Source organism: Talpa europaea (assembly GCF_964194135.1).
Source record: "Talpa europaea genome assembly, chromosome: 6".
In the NCBI taxonomy this organism is placed as follows: domain Eukaryota; kingdom Metazoa; phylum Chordata; class Mammalia; order Eulipotyphla; family Talpidae; genus Talpa; species Talpa europaea.
In genome coordinates, this window is record NC_140072.1 from 44,222,148 (window position 1) to 44,243,968 (window position 21,821).

Here is a 21,821-nt window from a genome sequence, read left to right on the forward strand (position 1 = left end):
ACAGCAGCAGCTGGCAAAGGAGCTCTGAAGAGGTCATGCCACTGATCCTGCAGCAGAGCTCAGCTCACCACTAAGCTGGCCACTGTGGGACTCTTGACATTCCAGAATGTGACCATGGAATTCTCTTCAGGAAGAGTGGGAATGCCTGGGGGCTAGTACAGGGTTGAGAATTAGGGAAACTAGGCCTCATGGGATGTCACAATATCGAGCAAGACCTTTTGGAACAAAAGAAGGAACTTTGGGAAGTGAGAAGACACTAGTCATATCTCCAGGTTTTCACTAAGAAAGAAAAATCAAAACTGGAGATCCTAACTAAAAAAAAAAAAAAAAAAAAAAAAAAATTACAAACTGTATACTTGGGAATTGTGTAAAATGAGACAGGTTTTTCAGAAACTCAAAGCTCCCACTTTTCAGGGCTGGAATATAGGTGGTGGGTTTCTTAAGTTTCTACTTTTTACATACTTCCTATTATCCCAATATGTAAGGTTACCTTGTATCACCCCCTATATATTTTACCTAGGACCAAAAAGATAGGTAGCGCTGTACCTTACATATTTTATGAATGTCTTTAATTTTCAACCCAGAAGTCTTTGAAATAACTAAATTTATCTCCAAATTACACTGTTCATTAACAAGAGACATTACCAATTATTCCTTCAAATGATACTCAACTACCCAGATTGACTCATGCAATATGTATCAGATAATACAGCCACAATGTTAAGGGGCTCCAAATTTGCTAGCACCCTACAGAATTTAATACAAATTTCTTCCTATCAAGTAAGTATGAGACAGGAAGTGTCCTAGGATTAGGAAAGGACAAGACTCAAGGACAGAAATTTTGCTGTTCCTACAGGTTGGTAAGCAAGAAGTTAAAAAATCTAGATGATTAAGTCCAGACACCTACTGCCATAAATTTCCTTAGACCATTTTTTTCTTAATTTTTTCTATTCCTGAGCTATCTTTTCACTGATTATTAAGTTGGCTGCTATGGAAAACATGAGAGTTACAGACCCAGAGAAATCAGACCTTGACACCAGACCTGTTCAAATTGGAGCTTTGGGCACCCAGTCTCTATGAGTTGTTCATCTTGGAGATGGTCACAAGCACTGCTTGACCACCAAGCTGCAGCTGATTGTTGCCCACAATTAGCAACAATAAATGGATTTTAGCCTCTGTCCTTGCTTTCACAGCTAATAAAGTTTAATCCTTTGTTCTCAAACCCCATTCTTAAAACCTCTATAGACTCCTAACCTAGCACCTTGGGGAGTCATGCCTAGAGAAGTCTCCCTGGAGCTGTCTATCTTGTTCTTGTGCTATGAAGTCCTCTTTTCAATCCTGACCCAAGCATCTCAAAAACCCTTTCCCAGCTTGGGAACCAGAACCCCTCACAGTCCATCCCTCACACTCCCAGCAGCTGGAGCAGTGGACAGCAGCTTGTGAGCTCCTTGCTAATCTGCCTTTATTGTGGAGGAAGCTGAGATTGGAGTGGGGGGCTTTGGGCCTGTTCCCTATTCCAGTGACAAATGTTTTCCTCTCCTAAAATATTCCTTTCTTCACTCCTATAGAGAACACATGTCTTCTGTCTCCTTTTTTCTTCTCAATCTATTTAGCCTAAGCTAAAGATTTCCACCCACTTGCTTCATTTATTCATTCAACACTTGCGGGGCACTTACTACTTCTAGGTGCTGCTCCAGGCATGAGGAATACAGCAATGAGCCATCGAGATAAACGGCTGTCATTTGACATTCATGCAAACCGCATATTCTTGCCTTCATAGTCTAGGGCATCTTCCAATAGAAATGATTCCATTTCCTCAATACCTCCAAAGTAGATGATGCTGCTACTAAAGAATTCTCAAAAAAAAAGGGGGGGGGGGCAGGAATACGACTCTCACAGATTAAAGATTTATTTATTTTTATGCAAGAACCGGGTATAGTGTAGATGTGCAGGAAGGTGAGAGGATTCACCAGAGACAGAGCGGGGAACAGAACAGGCAGACTGACGAAATACACTGCTGAGGGGAGTAGTGGGTGAGACAGGAGAGGTCTGCCTTGCCATGTAGGATTCTTGCCGGCCGGCCGGGATCAAACCTGCACTGGAGAGGCTGCAGACAGCTTCACAGTGCAGCGCTTGACCACCTGCGCCACCAGGGAGGCCCTCTCACAGATTAAAATGAACATGTTTGTGATTCATTTAATTCATTAATAGAGAAACTGGTGAGATGGTGCAACCAGTTTGAAGGAGATATAAAACACATTTGTGTGGAGTATAAAATGAAGGTGCTAATAAAGGTAAGACAGAATTTGTTTGGCAGTGGGATAGGGAAGTCAACCTCTGCTAGAGCAGATTTGTCAATAGACAGGATTATTTTGTATTGCTGTTGATTATAATTCATACATTTGTAAAACAACTTTCATAGAATAAGATAACCTGGAGAGGTGTCCTATTCAATTTAGACAATCTAGTTTTCCACTGAAGCACAAAATTTCCCCTACAAGGTGAAGATCAAAGCTCCTATATACCTTATCTCTACAGCTGGGGGGAACTGGCACAGAGCTTCTCAGATTCAGCATCAGGGACATTTTGATCCAAACAACTATTTATTGTATGGGACAGCAGCATCTCTGGCCTTCATTCACTAGATGCCAGAAGCCCCCCACATTCTGCAGTTGGGATGGCCCCATGGTATCTCCAGACATTGCCAAATGCCCCCTATGAGGCAAAACCAGCCCAGACTGAGAATCAGTGAGCTAGCAGTACAGGTGCACATGAACACTACAGCACCAACCTCCACCTCACAATGGGTAGAAAATACAAATAATACTAGAACAATTCTTTCTGTTCTTTCTCATCTAATAAGGAATTCACTTACATAGTTGGACCTGTCTAGTCCTAGTATCTAGCATTTGTCTGAGGAATTTTAAGAGCATGGGAGTAGCCAGACTGGCTCTCTCCCCCAAGGCCATAAAAACAAATACAAAAGCTGTAATTAAAAGCTGTTCAATTTTCTCCAATCTCTTTTCCCTCCCTCATTCTATCTACCTTCCTCTAAGTTCTGGTCTCCCACTCCAAGTCCTCTGATAACAGTCTCAGCCAAATCCATTGAAACTTTTACCCAAATCCTATAACACGGACCACATTCTGCATAGCAACTCTGAAAAAATATTCACAAAACAGTGCTTATTATGTGTAATGTACTGGTATTTTCTACTCAAATATTAGTTGAGACCTACCAAATTGATTTTGATGGTTGCCTAAGAATAGAAAATTTATGATGGAAGTTTTCACAAGTCAAAAACCAGAGATGGGGTCAGAAAGGATTATCTCTCACTATACATGACCAACAAAACTGGACCCCAAAGTGATAAATTCCACAAAATAATTCCGCCAAAGAGCACTACATAAAGAATGCCCTGCTCTGGCAAAATGCAGATCTTGCCCTAAGAATACCTTACGTGTCTATGTGTACATCTCTTTTTCCTAATAAACCTGCCCATTTAAAATGCAGCCTTTGCCTCTTTGTGTCAATGCAAATGCCTTTTTTCATCTTTTTCCTTAATAAGATTGCTGTGTGCCACCAAATGGGAACGCTGCCAAAATCATTCTCAGAAGAACCCAAGAACTCTACACGCTGAATATAACAATTTCAAACTCCTACTGGGTGGAGACCAACAGTTTACACAACTTTAAGGCCTGCAATTCAGGATCAGAGAAGAACAGAGATCCCAGAGGAAGGCTTTTAGTGAAACTCATTATATGAAAGCACAGACAGTAGAGCTGGGAGAAGTAAAGGTTTGCGGATTTGATTAGAAGAAAGTCAGGCCCAGCTTTCCTCAAAAGGTTGCCCCACTCTGGTAATTTCCAACACCCAGTATCTCTCCAAGACCGGTGCTGGAACTGAATTGTGGTTATGGCAGAGGGCTTGCCACATCTTTTTGTTGAAGAATTGCTTTAAGAAAAGTCTTTCCCTCTCCAAGGCAAACATGCCTTATTACCCACAGGGACCTGGCCTCACATTTATCCCCAGCCTAATGGAGTATCTGGTGAATCTGAATATGATAAATATCATCTGCCCAAAACAAGTAGATTTAAGTGGCCCACTCAAACCTTTATTTGCCTAGACTCCACATTGATTCTTACTGGCCTTGATTTTTCGAAGGGCAGGAAGCTTCTCCTAGGGAGGTCTTCAAATTAGGAAATATTTCACTTCTGAGTGACAGAAAAAACAGCTCAAACTGGCTCCAGTCACAAAGGAATTGACTGGTGAGCAGTTGGGAAAAAATTTAAAATTGGAATTAAAAAGATTTTGTAAGCAATTTTCACTCTGGATATTTTATACAAAACAAAGGAAGGCTGATTTACAATACTATTCTAGTTAAATAATGTAAGCAACACCAGATTATTGAAAATGTTCTCTGCAGGGGCAGAGGATAGATTTAAACAACCAATAAGCAGGAACCATTTGCAATGAATGAATGAGCAAATTCCAAGCCAGAGTTTTAGGAACAGCCCTCTTTCGCCGTAGCCAAACTCTCTACCCTTACATTCTACCCCCTTTATATCCCTTCGATTCTGCGCTTTTCTTTATGTCCAGTGATACTTCCTCAGTTCAGGCATTTACCAATACACTATATCACTGCAACAGCTTCATAACTGAAGCTCGGGGAAGCACAGCCATTAGAGCATTAAAAACAACAACAACAAAACAGATCAGATCATGTTATTCTTGTCTAAATGTTACAAATGGTCCCCCATGGTTTTCAGGGTAAGTCCCAAATTTCTTAAGGCATGCAGGGGTTTTCATGAACTGACCTTTGCCCTCTGCTGCAGCATCTTTTCTCAGTAGCATCCTCACCATCTAATCACTAAACATTGTCAGCAACAAAGTCTTCCTAACACACCAAGTGCTGTCATGTCTTCATGCCTTTGCAAGAACTGGTGCCTCAGTCTAGAATGTCCTCTCCACAACCCCTCCATTAAGGCCCCAGCCTTAATCTTCCTCTGGTTCACTCCTTCTCATCCTCTAAACCTGAGGTTAAGCCTCACTCAATAAACTTATCCCAGACCTGCTTTTCACACTGATTATATATACATACTTACAACCATTTTTTTCCACTAGAGGGCAAACTCCTTACCTTCAGAACCTAGAGTCTGTATCATGGTAAGGACTTAATACATGGTTATTAGATGGATGGGTAAATGGATGGGTGATGAATGAACAAAATCAGCATGTTAAAATTTCAGCACAGGGGACTCCCCTGGTGGCCCAGGCGGTTGAGCACCGCACTGTGAAGCTGTCCACAGCCTTTGCAGCACAGGTTCGATCCCGGCCGGCCGGCGAGAACCCCACATGGCGAAGCAGACCTCTCTTGTCTCGCCCGCTGCTCCCCTCAGCAGTGTATTTCATCAGTCTGCCTGTTCTGTTCTGCTCTCTGCCTCTGGTGAATCCTCACACCCTCCTGCGCATCTGGCCCGTACCCTGGTTCTTGTATAAATAAATAAATAAATCTTTAAAAAAAAATTTCACAGAAACATTAATTCCAAAGAGCACCTGCACCCCTATGTTTACAGCAGCACTATTTACAATAACTAATCTTTGGAAACAACCCAAATGCCCAAAAATAGATGACTGGATCAAGAAGATGTGGTACATGGCGTGCAGACCTCTCCTGCCGCCCGCTGCTCCCCTCAGCAGTGTACTTCGGTCCTTCTGCCTGCTCTGCTCCCCGCTCTGGCTCTGGTGAATTCTCTCACCCTCCCGTGCTTCTGACTGTACCCAGTGCATGTATAAACAAAACAAACAAACAAACCAGCAAAACAAATAAATAAAGCATGCCTCTATAAAAAAAAAAAAAAAAAAAAAAAAAAAAAAGAAGATGTGGTACATATACACCATGGAATATTACTCAGCATTCAAAAAAGATAAACACATGCAATTTGCAGCAACATGGATGGAGCTGGAAGGGATCATGCTCAGTGAAATAAGCCAGAAAGAAAAAGAAAAATACCGGATGGTCTCACTCATAGCAGGAATCTAGAAAACCTAAATAAGGGACCAGGAAAAGGAATAACTATAAGAAAGAAAAAATCAAAATCAACAAACAACTATGAACCAGAGACATACTATGGGGGGCTTGGGGCCAAAATAAGGAGGGCTTAGGGTCAAAATAAGGGGGTGCAATTGTATGGGGAATATAAAAATAAAATTAAAAAAAAGAATATGCATATATACATAAAAAAAAAATTTCATGGGGCCTCTCCGGTGGCACGGCGGTTGAGCGCTGGGTTGCGAAGCTGCCCGCAGCCTCTGCAGCGCCGGTTCAATCCCCAGCCACTGGGCAAGGGTCCCACATGGCACAGCAGACCTCTCCTGCCGCCTGCTGCTCTCTCAGCAGTGTATTTCGTCAGTCTGTCTGTTCTGCTCCCTGCTCTGGCTCTGGTGAATTCTCTCACCCTCCCATGCTTCTGACTGTACCCAGTGCTTGTATAAATAAATAAATAAATCTTAAAAAAATTTTTTTCAGCACAATCCAAAAATTACCATTGCTTAAAGTTTATCAAAATGTGATTTAACGTATAGTACATATATGATTTAACATAACATCATATAGGAACCATATGAAATGTTGGAAAGACTAATGCACAAATAAAGAACCAACTTAGGAACAGCCAAATGGAAGCGATATCCAGGCATGGTATGTGGGAAGGGGCTCTGGTTTCCTTGGCCTCTCCAGGGGCACTGCTCTCCAGCACCACCATATGCTCACTCCCTGGACATTCTCCAAATCCCTTACTTTAGGGATTTCTGTGGGGACTGCATTACATAGGCATGATGGATTAAATCATTGGCCATTGGTGATTAAGCTCAGTCTCCAGCCCCTTTGTCTTCCTCTGAAATGGAGATGGGGCCGAAAATTCCAACTATAATTACACAGTTGATTCCATGGCAATACCACAAACATGATTCATAAAAGAAAAAATGATAAATTGGACTTCATCAAAATTTAAAACTTCCGCTCTATGAAGGAATCTTGTTAATGATGAAAAGGATGGAAAGATATACTACAGAAAGGAGAAAACATTTGCAAACCACAATGCTGAAGAAGGAAATGTAGCTGGAGTATATAAAGCCCAAACTTAGAGGTAAAAAAAAACAACAACCAATCTTGAAAAGACATTTAACAGGAGAGGATGTACTATAAACAAACAAGTTCACAAAAAGATGTTCAAACTCCTAGCCACTATGGATATGCAAATTAAGACCACATCTATTAAAACTGCAAAATAAAAATGGGTGATAATACTAAATACTGGCAAGGAAGTAGTGAAAATGGATCTCTTACATGCTGGTATGTAAGTAGCATACCACTCTGGGAAGTAGTTAGGCAAACTACTTTTTAGTTAGAAAACTAAACAAAACTACAATATGACCCAGCAGCAGGCCTAGACATTTCAGAAAAATGGAAATCTATATCCATACAAAAACCTATGTGTGAATCTTGATGGAAGCTTCATTTATAATAATAAAAGCTGAGACCAAACTCCCCTTCAATGGGTGAATGGCTAAACAGATTGTGGCACATCCATGGATGGAATTTGAATTAATAAAAATAAATAATGAACTACTGTGGCACTCAAAAACATGCACGAACCTCAGGGCAGAATGCTGAGGGAAAAAGAGCCAACCTCAAAAGGTCACATACATCACAATTCCATTTAAACAACATTGCCAAATGACATCAGGATCGGAGAACAGCTTCACGGGTGCTGAGTTTTAGCAACAGTGGGGAAGAGAGGTTTTTTGATTGTAATGTAAGTGTCTTACTTGCATCTGATATAAACATTTCACCAACTCTACAACAACATAAAGAACTAGGGCACCTGCCAGCGATAGTTCTCTTTCAGGAAACTCTGGATGATATAGCTAACTGGCCATTTGAGAGACTGCTTTTCCCCTTCCCTTCCGTTCATTCCTGAAAGAGTGAACCCACAACACAGGGGCACTCCACCCTCAACCTAAAAAATGCAGAGCCCCCAAGTCCACATGCTCATGCGCTCTCTCTCTGTCTCTTTCTCTCCCCCGACCCCCAACACACACCCTTGTACTCACTCCCTCGTACTCACTTGCGCTTAGAACACTATTGTGCATAGTACTTCACTGGGAAAGCAGACAGAATAAGGAGAGGTGAGAGATGATGAGATATGGTCGAAAAATGAGGGCCTCCCCGGTGGCGCAGTGGTTGAGCGCTGGGTTGTGAAGCTGCCTGCAGTCTCTGCAGCGCTGGTTCGATCCCCGGCTGCTCCCCAGCCACCTGAGGAGGGTCCCACACGGCGCGTGCCGCCAGCTGCTCCCCTCAGCAGTGTACTTCGGTCCTTCTGCCTGCTCTGCTCCCTGCTCTGGCTCTGGTGAATTCTCTCACCCTCCCGCGCTTCTGACTGTACCCAGTGCATGTATAAACAAACAAACAAACAAACAAATAAATAAAAATACATACCTCTTAAAAAAAAAAAAAGAAAAAAAAGAAAAATGAGGGAAACAGGAAAACAGTGAACACTTGCAGTCCTCTTAATCCTGACACACTCCCTCACAGCTCAATCCCCCTAGCAGTGCTGTGTGCTTTCCAGGACATGAGTGATCAACGTTGTTATTTCAAAGTTTCCTTATGGCTGTTGCTTGATTACATTTTGCAATCACAGTAAGAAACCAAGATCCAGCAACAACATTGGTCTGAAAGGGGGAATGTCTGTGTGGGCTTGTCACAAGTGGTAAGACCCAGGTGAGTGCCCCCAGGCATCTCTAGCAGACATCATCACTGCAGACTGAGTCCAGCACAAAGCAGTGTGACTATAAAAGGGAACTTGGTGGTGGTGGAGAAGGTCTGTTTCTTGATTGTGATATTGATGACAAGATAGCATTTACATATGCTACTGATGTCAGTTTCCGGGCTTTGATACTGTACTGTAGTTACATAAGATAAAAATTTTTGCAACTTCCTGTGAAAATATAATTACTGCCACATCAAATGATAAAAACATAGTTAAAGTTAAATTTTTAAAGTGATATGTTAAATGTTTGGCAAAAAGCAGTGTAACATGCAAAAATCAGTAGCCTTCCTATACACAAACAATAAATCTGAAGAAGAAATAAAAAAAAATCCCTTTTATTATCGAAACAAGAAAAAATTAAATACTTGGGAATAAATCTAACAAAAGAGGTAAAGGACCTATACAAAGAAAACTAAAAAAAAAAAAAAAAGAAAACTATAAAACACTGTTAAAAGAAATAGAAGAAGACAAAAAGAAATGGAAACACATCCCCTGCTCATGGATTGGAAGAATAAACATTATTAAAATGGCCATCCTTCCAAAAGCAATATACAGATTCAATGCTATTCCAATCAAAATTTCAATGTCATTCTTCAAAGAAATAGAACAATTATTGATGAAATTCATATGGAATCACCAGAAAAACCTGAATAGCCAAAGCTCTCCTGAAAAAAAAAAGAAGGGAATGGAGGCATCACACTCCCAGACTTCAAACTATACTACAAAGCCATAATCATCAAAACTGCATGGTATTGGAACAAGAAAGACATACAGACCAATGGAATCGAATAGAAAATCCAGAAATAAACCCACAGATCTATGGTCAACTAATCTTTGACAAAGGAGCAAAGACTATGCATTGGAGCAAAGAAAGTTTGTTCAATAAATGGTGCTGGGAAAACTGGGTCGCTACATGCAAAAGAATGAAGCTTGACTACTACCTCACACCATGCACAAAAACCAACTCAAAACGGATTGAAAAACTAGACATAAGACCTGAAACCATAAAATACATAGAAGGAAATACAGGTGAAACATTACATGCCATGAACCTCAAAGACATCTTTACAGACACATCACCCAAAGCAGTGATAGTGAAGGCAAAGATAAACAGCTGGGACTACATCAAATTAAAGAGCTTCTGCACAGCAAAAGAGACAATAACCAAAACAAAGAGAAACCCCACCAACTGGGAGAACATTTTTGCACACAACACTAATGACAAAGGACTGATCACAAAAATCTACAAAGAGCTGATGAGACTCAACAACAACAAAGAAAATAATCCAGTCAAAAAATGGGCAGAAGAGCTAAAAAGAAACTTCTCTGAAGAGGAAATGCAAATGGCCAACAGACATATGAAAAAAATGTTCAACATCACTTGTAATCAGGGAAATGCAAATCAAAACTACAATGAGATACCATCTTACACCAGTGAGAATGGCACATATTTAAAAAACTAGCAACAACAAATGTTGGCGAAGTTGTGGAGAAAAAGGAACTCTTCTGCACTGTTGGTGGGAGTGCCAACTGGTCCAACCACTATGAAGAGCTGTGTGGAGATTTCTCAACCTACTAAACAAGAGCTTCCATATGATCCAGCAATTCCACTCCTAGGTATTTACCCAAAGGACACAGAAACATCCATTCCAAAGAGCACCTGCACCCCTATGTTTATAGCAGCACTATTTACAATAGCTAAGCTTTGGAAACAGCCCAAATGCCCAAAAATAGATGACTGGATCAAGAAGATGTGGTACATATACACCATGGAATATTACTCAGCATTCAAAAAAGATAAGCACATGCAATTTGTAGCAACATGGATGGAGCTGGAAGGGATCATGCTCAGCGAAATAAACCAGAAAGAAAAAGAAAAATACCAGATGGTCTCACTCATAGCAGGAATCTAGAAAACTTAAATAAGGGACCAGGAAAAAGAATAACTATAAGAAAGAAAAAATCAAAATCAACAAAAAACTATGAACCAGAGACACTCTATGGGGGATAGGGGGTGGGAAAAGAAGGGCTTGGGAGTCAAAATAAGAGGGTTGTAATTGTATGGGGAATATAAAAATAAAACTTAAATTAAAAAAAAAAAAGCAGTGTAACAACAGGCTGAGTCCGTGCTTTGGAGCCAGAAAGAATTACACCGTGATTTTAACTTTCTTGTTTCATCTCAGAGAAATTTCTTAATCTGAGTATGCATTTTATTATTTGTAAATTAAACACTATCATTATTCTAAGGTTGTTGTGAAGAGAAATAATCGGTATAGAATGTCTAGTTCACATAATTATTTTACAGATTTTAGTTTTTTTTCTTTTGCCTTAACCTATCATGAGATTTCGTACATAAAATATTTACAGAGGGCCTCCCCAGTGGCGCAGCGGTTGAGCGCTGGGTTGTGAAGTTGCCCGCAGCCTCTGCAGCGCTGGTTCGATCCCCAGCCGCTGGCGAGGGTCCCACATGGGACGCAGACCTCTCCTGCTGCCGCTGCTCCCCTCAGCAGTGTACTTCGGTCCTTCTGCCTGTTCTACTCCCTGCTCTGGCTCTGGTGAATTCTCTCACCCTCCCGCACTTCTGACTGCACCCAGTGTTTGTATAAATAAATAAATAAATATTTTAAAAATGTTTACAGAACATTGAAAATTATTTAGTCATATTTATGGTTCTATGCCAATGAAGTCACCCAACAATGGAATAAATTGTGGTTTACCAGGGAGCAATGCTAAAAGCTACCACCAGGTGGCAGACCATCTCCTCTAATTGAAGGCTCAGTTGGTCACCAGAGATAATGGTAGGTAACCAGCTATATTTAGATTATGAAGTCTTCCTCTGTTTCCTGCTGTGAAGAATTTTTGGAACAGCCCAGTTTCTCCAGATTTTCTGACCCTGAGTTTTTGGATGTGATCCAATAATGTCCTCAGTTAAACTTGGTTCAACAGCTTATCAAATAATTTATCAAGCTCACATGGCAGATACTGTGAGAAGTGGAGGACCGTATTCATGTTAAATATTCAGGCTGTAGGCAATTTGCTCTTAGACTGTGTGTATGTTTACTGCAAAATGTTTTCTTATTAAATCCTCCTAAATACAGCTATACAAAGTACTGAAAAATGTATTCATTCTTTGGTACGTAATCTGGGCAAAGCTAAAAAGAGTAAGTCCAAATAGACAAAAATGATTCCATCAGATTTCAAACCAACTGTTGCACCTTCTGGAGACATTCAGAGTCATAGAGTAGCCAACTTGTCCCAGTTTTTCTGGGACTTTGCCAATTTAGATCTGAAAACTCCACATACCAGGAAAGTCCCAGCCCCAGTCAAATTGGAAAGGTTGGCTCCCCTACCTAGGGATGGCCTTTTTCTTCCTCCCAGTCTGAGGGGATTTCAACCTGGGAAATGGGAGTAGATTTCAGAATCACCCCCTGGATTGTCACTTACTCTGTCTTGTCATGGGTCCTGCAAACCAGGACACCACATGAAGTGGTCAGATAGGCCTAAAGCTACCTTGAAATCGTAGGGCAGTGTTCACAAGCAATTCTGAGACAACAAAGCTTGGGGAAATGTAGTAAGGTCAGAGGAAGGTCACTCTTAGGAAGTGGCATTTGAGCTGAGTCCTAAATGAACACGAAGAAGTAACTATCCAAAGTTTTGGGAGAAAGTATTATAGGTAGAGGACTAGTAAGTGCCGAGGCCCTAAAATAGGGAGTAATTTAAAGTGTTGGTGAAACGAAAACACACACAGAGTGGCTGGAGTGGAGTGAAATGGGGAAGAAGGACAGGAGGTGAGCCAGACCAGGTCTGGTTTTATGGGCTTCGTAAAGGGCTTGGATTTGGTTCTTAATTCAGAGAAATCATTGGAGAATCTTAAGAAGGGGAAGGACATGATCCAGTTTGGATTGTAAGGGGTCCCCCTGGTGGCTGTGGGGAGAATGGACTGCGATGTAGCTAGAATGCAAGTGAAAACACCACACTGGTGGCACCCACTGTTTGATCAGACTCAAGTAAGTGTCAGACTGGTAAGCAGCCCCAGGCTACCCTCTGAGGTTTCAGGGCATGATACAGGAAAGAGGGCCAGGACCTAGAACAGCTTCTCAACCAGGTCTTCACCCCACTTATTTGCTAAAAGCAGCTCGGTCACTTGAGACTTCACAAGGAAACTGCGGAGACCCAGGATGACTCCCCTCAAAGACAGATACCCCGCACTTACAACACTATTGTGCATAGTTTTTCACTTGGAAAGCAGGCAGAATAAAGAGAGGTGAGAGATGAGGAGATGTGGTCGAAAAATGAGAGAAACAGGAAAACAGTGAACACTTGCAGTACTCTTAATCCTGACACACTCCCTCACAGCTCAATCCCACTAGCTTTTCCTTTTCTGTCCACTCTGATGCTGAAGCTGAGCAGAAAACGATTGGAATGTTCTTGCAGAATCTCAGGATGCAACTGCTACCATCCTTGAAATAAATAGGAGTATGAACGTGAGACATACAGCCTCCTTCAGCCCAGCGTGCACCTCCGACGGGGTGGCCATTGTTTGGGCAGGTTCTCGACACGTGTGGAAGCAGTAGTGTGATGCCAGCGGCAGGGTATTGGTGGCAAAGGCAAGAGCTCTGAAAGGGAGACCTTTTGCGAGCCCCCCAGTGATCATGTTGCCTGTTCTTCTGGGAACCCCATTCTACCCTTGGGCTGATTCAGAAGTGAAATTTCTAGAAACAGAGAAGATGAATTGGTCAGCTGGTGCTAATGAAAACACCCACACACTATACATTTTCATCGACACCTCCACTCCTGCCCCCTCTAAGGCCAGGAGTGTGTGAATTGCTCAGCTCTGCACTCGGCTCTGAAGGACATTTGGTTAACCACGGTTAAGAGCAGCCACCAAATGAACATTTAAAAAAAGTAGGAGGATTGCACAAATGCGAATCACCTTGGCCAAGAACTTTGTCTCCTGAATAAGCAATTCTGGAAATAAGGAGGGACTGCGGGCCAGACATGTAAGGCCCTGGGCTCCAGCTGGCAGCCCAGTGAGTCGCATCACACACAGCCTATAAATTAATAATGGATATGCTGCCATGACTGTGCCACGTTATCAAGGTAAACAAATTGCCTCTGTGGTCAGTATGTTTGATCTGGCAGAACCAGGGCCGGAGCAGAGACAGGTATCCCGTGATGGTGACTCATAGTTGTGCTATCAGCAGCGCCTGAGAATGGGGACACCTGAGAACACAGCAGCCTGGGAAGGGGGTAAGCCTGCCCTCGGGAGAACCTAAATCTAGTCTGGGCTGATTCAAGGCACTTTCCACCACTGCTGTTCTCTCCTCCAGCCTCGGGCTAGTCATTCACATGTTCCCCAACACACAAGCTATCTATAAAGATAAGCCTTCCCTTTGGTTAGTCTGAGGTGACATTTGTATAAGAAATTAAGGATTAAGACTGAATCTTGCTCTTTAATCATAGGCCACTGCCACTTTCAACACACTCCTAATGGAAAACATCCCACCTAATGATTTTACCATTGTATTTGGTTGCCAATATATTTCCTTTTTTTTTTTTTTTTAATTTTGGTTGCCAATATATTTGTACACCTTCCTCACGGACCTGTGAGCTTCCTGAGGGCAGGGATGATATCAAAAATCTCCAGAGTCTAGCACTCTACTTGGCATGTGACTGATATTTAAGGTTGTTTGTTCAATGATTGTATTCTGGTCTAGAAATTTCTGGAATTTTTTTTTTTTTTTGCTTTCACCTTTAAGCTGTTACCACAAACCACCTCCAAATGGGACTGTCCACTTAATTTCACCCAATTCACCAATTCCTTAACAAAAACAAACCTAGAACTTTCAATCTGGATACAAAACCAAGAATCTCCAGATATGGGCTGCTGGAACATGAGATTGGACCTTTGTTTGACTCTTTGGTCTTTCTGTTCCGATTGTCTAGCAGTGTGAAAATTCTTCCTATCATTCCTTGTATCACAGCTGAAACAGAATATACAATCCATATTTCAAGGACTGGGAAATGACACCTCATACTTTGAGTATGAGGGGTTTTATTTCACTTGTACATAAAAAAAAACATGCATAAGTATAGAAGATTTGACATTCAGGAACAACTCCCAAGTCCATACAGAGAGACAGGCTTCCAGGGGCTTTGCTGTAGAGGGAGGCTGGCTGCCTCCCAGCCCACTCTGGAACTTCTGCTACAATCTGCGGAGGAAGAGAGGTGCCTCCTTTTCCATTTAACTCAGATCTGAATTCAAATGCCACCTAAGTGTCTACTGGCGAAAGGAATCAGGTTCAGAGCCCTAGAGGCGATGGAAAATGTAGTTTTTAGGTTTCTTGCTTCTCTAACACAAGAGCAGATATGGAGACACACAACTCACAGCATCCACTGAATGTGGCCACACTTCAACTTGATTTGACCCCCACTGGAAGTGCCAGTGTTCTACCTAGATTCTCTGGGAATTGTAAATCCAGTGTGAGCTGTGGACCAATAGTACCAGAACTGTCCAAACTTTTAGAAATGCAGAATATCAGGCATCAACCCTACTTAATTAGAATCTGTATTTTAACAAGATTTCCAAGTGATTTGTATGATAGAAAAGCTTGAGAGGACACTAGTATTAACTTAGCTCCCACTGGAATCACTGGGAGAGATTTAAAAAGTACTGATATCTGTTTCCCACCTCCAGAGTTTCTGATTTTGTTGGTCTGGGGTACAGTCTAAGCATCAGGATTTTAAAAATCTAATATGCAGTAAAATTAGAGAAAACTAACTTGGGAAAAAAGAAACTTTGTGCTTGGACCCCAGCACTAATCATTCACACTGGTTTCCTTGAGATCAGATGCTGGTACATTCTCTCTTAGCCTAATAAGGCTACAAGTACCCCACAATTACATGAGCTAATTCCTTAAACTGTGTTTCTCCTTCTCTGACTGTTTCTGTTTTAATATCTATCTATCCATCCATCCATCCATCCATCCACCCACCCATCATCATATGCAGAGTTAAAGTCAGTTTCTAGGGACTTCTCCAAGACTTATTTTTTTTTTACAAATATTGTTTATTAGACATTTAATTAAAATATCCAGTGACAAGAAAATTAGAATCTAAATGAAATACCTATTGCTTTTTGACTAATAAGGGAATTTAATTTACTTTTTTACAAGTGTCTTTGGAGCAACATCTTATGTAGTATTTCAAAAATAAAGAAGTAAATCAAATATGTGATTCTATGTACTCATCAATCAGATATTAACAAATATTGGCATGTTGCCATGTTTTCCTTTTCATCTCAGATTTTATTGATCTGGCAATCATTTACATAATTACATAATTTGGGGAGTACAGTTTCACATATGTTCACATGCTTCACTCACCCTCTATCGAAGCTCCAGACCAAAGCCCTAACATCTCCTCTTTCCCTTCCCCGACACATCCTCTGGTAACCACTGCAGTTTTAATAAAGTTTCAGAGTTCTGTTGTATTTTGCCAGTTTATTACCTTTGGTTATTTATATTCCACACATAAGTGAAACAGAATGTGTAATCATCTCAAGATCCATTTACTTTGCCCCCTCAAAGCACTATATTATCTTTTTTGATAGCTGAGTAGTATTCCATTGAGTTGACATACAACAAATCTTTATGTGGTCATCTGTCAGATATTTCAGTTGGTTCTATCACTTGGCTATTGTGAGTAATGCCGCTATGAACACAGGAATGTATAAATCTTTTTGTATTAGTGTTTTCATATGCTCTGGGTAAGTACCTAGCAGTGGTATTGTTGGTTCCTAAGGTATTTCCAATTTTAGTTCTTTTAGGAATCTTCATACCATTTTTCATAGAGGCAGCACCAATTCACATTCCCATCAAGAGAGGATGAATAGGGGCCTCCCCGGTGGCACAGTGGGTTGAGTGCTGCACTGTGAAGCTGTCTGCAGCCTCTGCAGTGTGGGTTCGATTCCCAGCCGGCCAGGGAGAAACCCACATGGCTTGGCAGACCTCTCTTGCCTCGCCCACTGCTCCCCTCAGCAGTGTCTTTGGTCAATCTGCCTGTTCTGCTCCCCGCTCTGTCTCTGGTGAATTCTCTTACCCTCCCGCGCCTCTGACTGGCCCCAGTTCTTGTATAAATAAATAAATCTTTAAAAAAAAAAAAACCCAAAACTTTAAAAAAAAGAGAGAGAGAGGATGAATGTTTTCTTTTCTCCACATCTTTGCCACCATTTGTTGTTTTAGGCTTTTTGATATAAGCCATTCTCACAGGAGTAAGATGGTATCTCATTGTGGTTTTGATATGTATTTCCCTTATAAGTGACGAACAATTTTTCATGTGCCTATAGGTCATCTGTATGTCTTCTTTGGAGAATAATCTATTTGCCCATTTTCTCATTTTTTTTTTTTTCCGTTCTTGAGTTGTATAAGTTATCTATACATTTCGGAAATTAACCACTTGTCAGATGTGTGATGTGCAAATATCTTCTCTCAGCCCATAAGTTGCCTTTTTTTGGTTTGCTGATTTCTTTCATGTAGAAACACATTTGGTTTGATGTAGTTCTATTTGTTTATTTTTGCTTTTGTTTCCCTTACTGTTGGAGTTGAGTCCCTGAATACATCTCTGAAGTTGATGCCAGGGAGTATTATCACCTGTTTTCTTTGATGTATTTTATGATTTCAAACCTTATATCCAAGTCTTTTTTTCTTTTAAACTGTGAACAGTTCTTACTTTTGAAAATATCTTGGCAATATACATTTTTATTTTGTTTTAGCTTCTTTGTTAAAGATTTTATTTATTTGTACAAGAACTGGGGTACAGGTCAAAGGTGCAGAGAGTGAGAGAATTCAACAGAGACAGAGCAGGGAGCAGAATAGGCAGACTGACCAAAGACACTGCTGAGGGGAGCAGCGGGCGAGGCAGGAGAGGTTTGCTGCGCCATGTGGGTTTCTCCCTGGCTGGCCGGGAATCAAACCTGCACTGTAGAGGCTGCAGACAGCTTCACAGCGCTGCGCTCAACCCACCACGCCGCGCCACCGGGGGAGGCCCCATATCCAAGTCTTTGATCCATATTCAATTACTTTGTGTATGGATTTAAATGACAGGTTATTTTCTTTCTTTATTTTTTTATATTGTTTGGTATGTGGCTATCCTTGTTTCCTTTGAAGATCTGTGTCTTTTGATTGGTGAGTTCAAATGATTCACATGTAGGGTAGTTATGGATAGATGAGGTTTATTTACTGCCATTCCATCTTTTGGGGTTTTTTTTTTTTTTTTTGGTTGTTTTATCTTTCTGTTGTTTCTTTTTTCATGTGCTTCTATATGCATTTTCATTTGGATGATTTTTCCTAGTAGTTTTCTCTGTTTCCTCATTTCTTCTTCTTAGTGTCTCTATTCAAGATTTTTGTTTTGAGGTTACCAAGAGTTTTGTATCAAAGATAGTTATTTTTGCACTAGGACCTACTGTCATTTGATTATACAGATATAGTCCCTTACTTCCTCCCCTTTAATCTTTTGTTGTTGTCTCATACTATTCTTTTTTTTTTTTCCTTTCAAAGAGTTATTTATTTATGCATAGAAGAACTGGGTATAAGTCAAAGGTGTGGGGAGTGAAAGGATTCACCAGAGACAGAGCGGACAACAGAACAGGCAGACTGATTGAAATATACTCACTACTGAGGGGAGCAGCAGGCAAGTCAGGAGAGGTCTGCTGCACCATTTGGGTCAACTCCGTGGCCGGGGATCGGATCGAACTCACGCTGCAGTTAGCTTCATAGTGCTGCATCTTAACCCCTTGCACCACCAGGGAGGCTTGTCTCATACTATTCTTATTCATAGTTCTGATTCTATCAAAATATTACTATTTATCACCTCGCTCAAAGTTTTGTCTTCTTTTATCTTTTGTTGTAGAACTCTTCTCAAAATTACTTGCTGGGCAACTCTAGTGGTGCTACAGTCTATTAATTTTGTTTGGGAAAGTCTTCACTTCTCCATATTTTTTTTTTTAATTTTTTTTTTTTTAATTTTCTAGAGGCATGTCTTATTTATTTATTATTTGTTTGTTTGTTTGGTTTATACATGCACTGGGTACAGTCAGAAGCGCGGAGGGTGAGAGAATTCACCAGAGCCAGAGCAGGGAGCAGAGCAGGCAGAAGGACCGAAGTACACTGCTGAGGGGAGCAGCGGGCGGCAGGAGAGGTCTGCACACCATGTGGGACCCTCCTCCGGTGGCCGGGGAGCAGCCGGGGATCGAACCGGCGCCGCAGAGGCCGCAGGTAGCTTCGCAACCCAGCGCTCAACCGCTGCGCCACCGGGGAGGCCCTTCACTTCTCCATATTTAAAGGATAATGTTACAGGATAGAGAAATTTGGGCTGGTGGTTTTCATCTTTTAGAATTGCAAACATGTCATTTCACTCTCTTCTAGGTTCTGCTGAAAGTTGATTAAAGTTTGACTGAGGTTCCTTCATATATTATGTTTTTCTCTAGCAGCCATTAATGTATTTTCTTTGTCACTGACTTTTGATAATTTAACAATGTTGAATTGATGCAGGTCATTTTGCATTTAGGGATTTGGATGTTCTCTTTCAGCTTCCTGGACATCCATGTTTCTTTCCTTCCTCAGGTTTAGAAGCTTTCAGCTATTGTTCTTTTGATTAGGTTCTCTGCTCCCTTCTCTCCCTCTTCACCTTCTAGAATAACTATTATCCTCAAGTTTCTTCTTCTAATGGAGTCTGATATTGTTTGTAGGGTATTTTCATTTTTCCAAAATCTTACTTCTCTTTCATCTTCCACTTGAGTCATTCTAACTTAAGTCTATTTAGTATGCTTTGCATGTTTAGCCTCAATTCACTCATTGTCTCATTTTGTGCTTTTAAAACAACTTCAAACTCTTCAGTAAAGAATTTCTTTTACTCCTGGATCTCTTTTCTAAGGGCCTGAATTTGCACTTCTGCATTTGTTGGAACTTCTAGGAATCTACTGAGTTTCTTTATGACTGCTATTCTAAAATCTTTGTGAAGTCTTCAAATTCTGTCTACTTTATATAAAGTCTCTGGATACTTAGTCTTCTCTTTCAGCTTTTCCATCTTGTGTCCCTATGTTCCCTGTTTCCAAAGAATTTGCATTATCTTATTTGCTTTTTCCAGTTGGGGCTCTGTGCCTTTAGTTTATCTTTGTTTAAGTTGGTAGCAGGTGAAGGAAGGAAGGAAAGCTGGAGTTCAAGACCTGGCTGCTGTCTTGGAGGAGGGGGTGGTATTTCAGGCAGAATCTTTTTTTTTTTTTTTTAAGATTTATTTATTAATGCATACAAGAACGGGAGTACAGGCCAGAGGTATAGGTGGTAAGAGGATTCACCAGAGACAGAGTGGGGAACGGAACAGCCAGACTGACCAAAATACACTGCTGAGGGGAGCAGCGGGCAAGCCAGGAGAGGTCTGCTGCACCATGTGGGTTGCTCCCTGGCAGGGGATCGAACTCTTGCTTCAGTGGCTGCAGATAGCTTCATAGGTTGCGTCTTAACCCCTTGCGCCCCCCAGGGAGGTCCGTCAGGCAGAGTCTTACAGTGCTTCTTCCATCCTGTGAGCAGTAAGCACTGAGCACTGCTGCAGAAGCCTCAGTTCTAGGACCCTGCTTCCTTTCTTCTCCTCTCTGCAGTGTGCATTGGGTCTCTCTTTCTGCTCTCTCAGCACATGGAGAGAAAGAAAGGGTAGAAATACTGCTACTTGTGCTGCCAGCAGCAATTCTCCATGGTGGAACCAAAAGTCCCACTGCCTGACTGCACTCCACCCTCACTGAAAAGATTCCCTGTACATAATCTATTCACCACAGAGTCTGTGCAAGTTTTCTGGTTTCTTTGGCTGCCACCCTGGACAGAAGTCCCCTCTTCTCTCTGTTCCAGCACTACTGCTAGCTGCCAACTTAGAGTTAAACTATCCATAGGTCACGGGGGTCAGTCCCCATTGCCAGCAATAAAGTGATAAATTTTCCTGTAAGAAATATTTACTTCTTTCTGGTTAAGGGATGGGGTTACCCAAACCTCCCTATTCTCCCACATAGGTGGAGTTTCTCTCAAAGACTTTTATAAATGTGCTTGGGAGTCTCCAGAAGATTCCAGGACTAGAATAGATGGGTTTCCTAAATTTAGTTGTCACTTTTTTCAAGAAGCATTTGCTGGGATTAGTGTTTCATGGAACACATGAAATAAATGTCAAATCATCTTTAAAAAATGGTTTTCCTAATCCCCCAGCTTTCTGTTCTTTTTTGCTTGAAGAATAAATTCCTTGGTCTGATGAGAGGCCCTTAGTGATTCATCCCCTTCCTCTGCTGCTATATCTCCCCCAACTGCTATTCAGTGATGTGTTTCTACAGCCAAGTTCACTATCCCTGGAACCCCTTAAGTCCATGCCCATCTTTCGTTCACTAAAGAAGGTTTTATTGCCTCTGCTATGACAATGAAAGCCTATGTCCAAAGTTCCTGTCCTAGTGTTTGTACAAAAAGGGCCTTCTGAATTTAAATAAGAAATAAATTTAGCTACTAGGTTCTGTGATGCCCTTATAGTTCTGAGAAAACTGAATATGAACTAAAAACCAGTGGTGAGAGTTGGAGTTTATAACCAAATGGTTTTTCTGGAAGCTTCCTTCTTCTGGTTTTGGTTTTTTAAAAGCTTTGGTTAAGCAATGGAGCAATTATAGTTTCATCTTTTAGCACTCATAAAAAAGGGGAAAAAAGTTTTGTGTATCTCCATGAGCTGAAATACACCCAAATGCCTGCACAGAGGAGTTCTTATGATGTGGTCAGGACTAAGTTGGATTAATGCAGGTGCTTGTACTACCAGATGTTCTTCCATTAGTGACCTGTTAGGTAGTTTCACTTCAAAAGGTTCCTTTCAGAGGAGATTCTCCCCTATCTTCAATATCCCTGAGTTAGGGTTTATCTCTGCTCCTCCCTGCCTGGTGCACATTCAAGCTCATGATGCGCTTGACCTTTTCACTT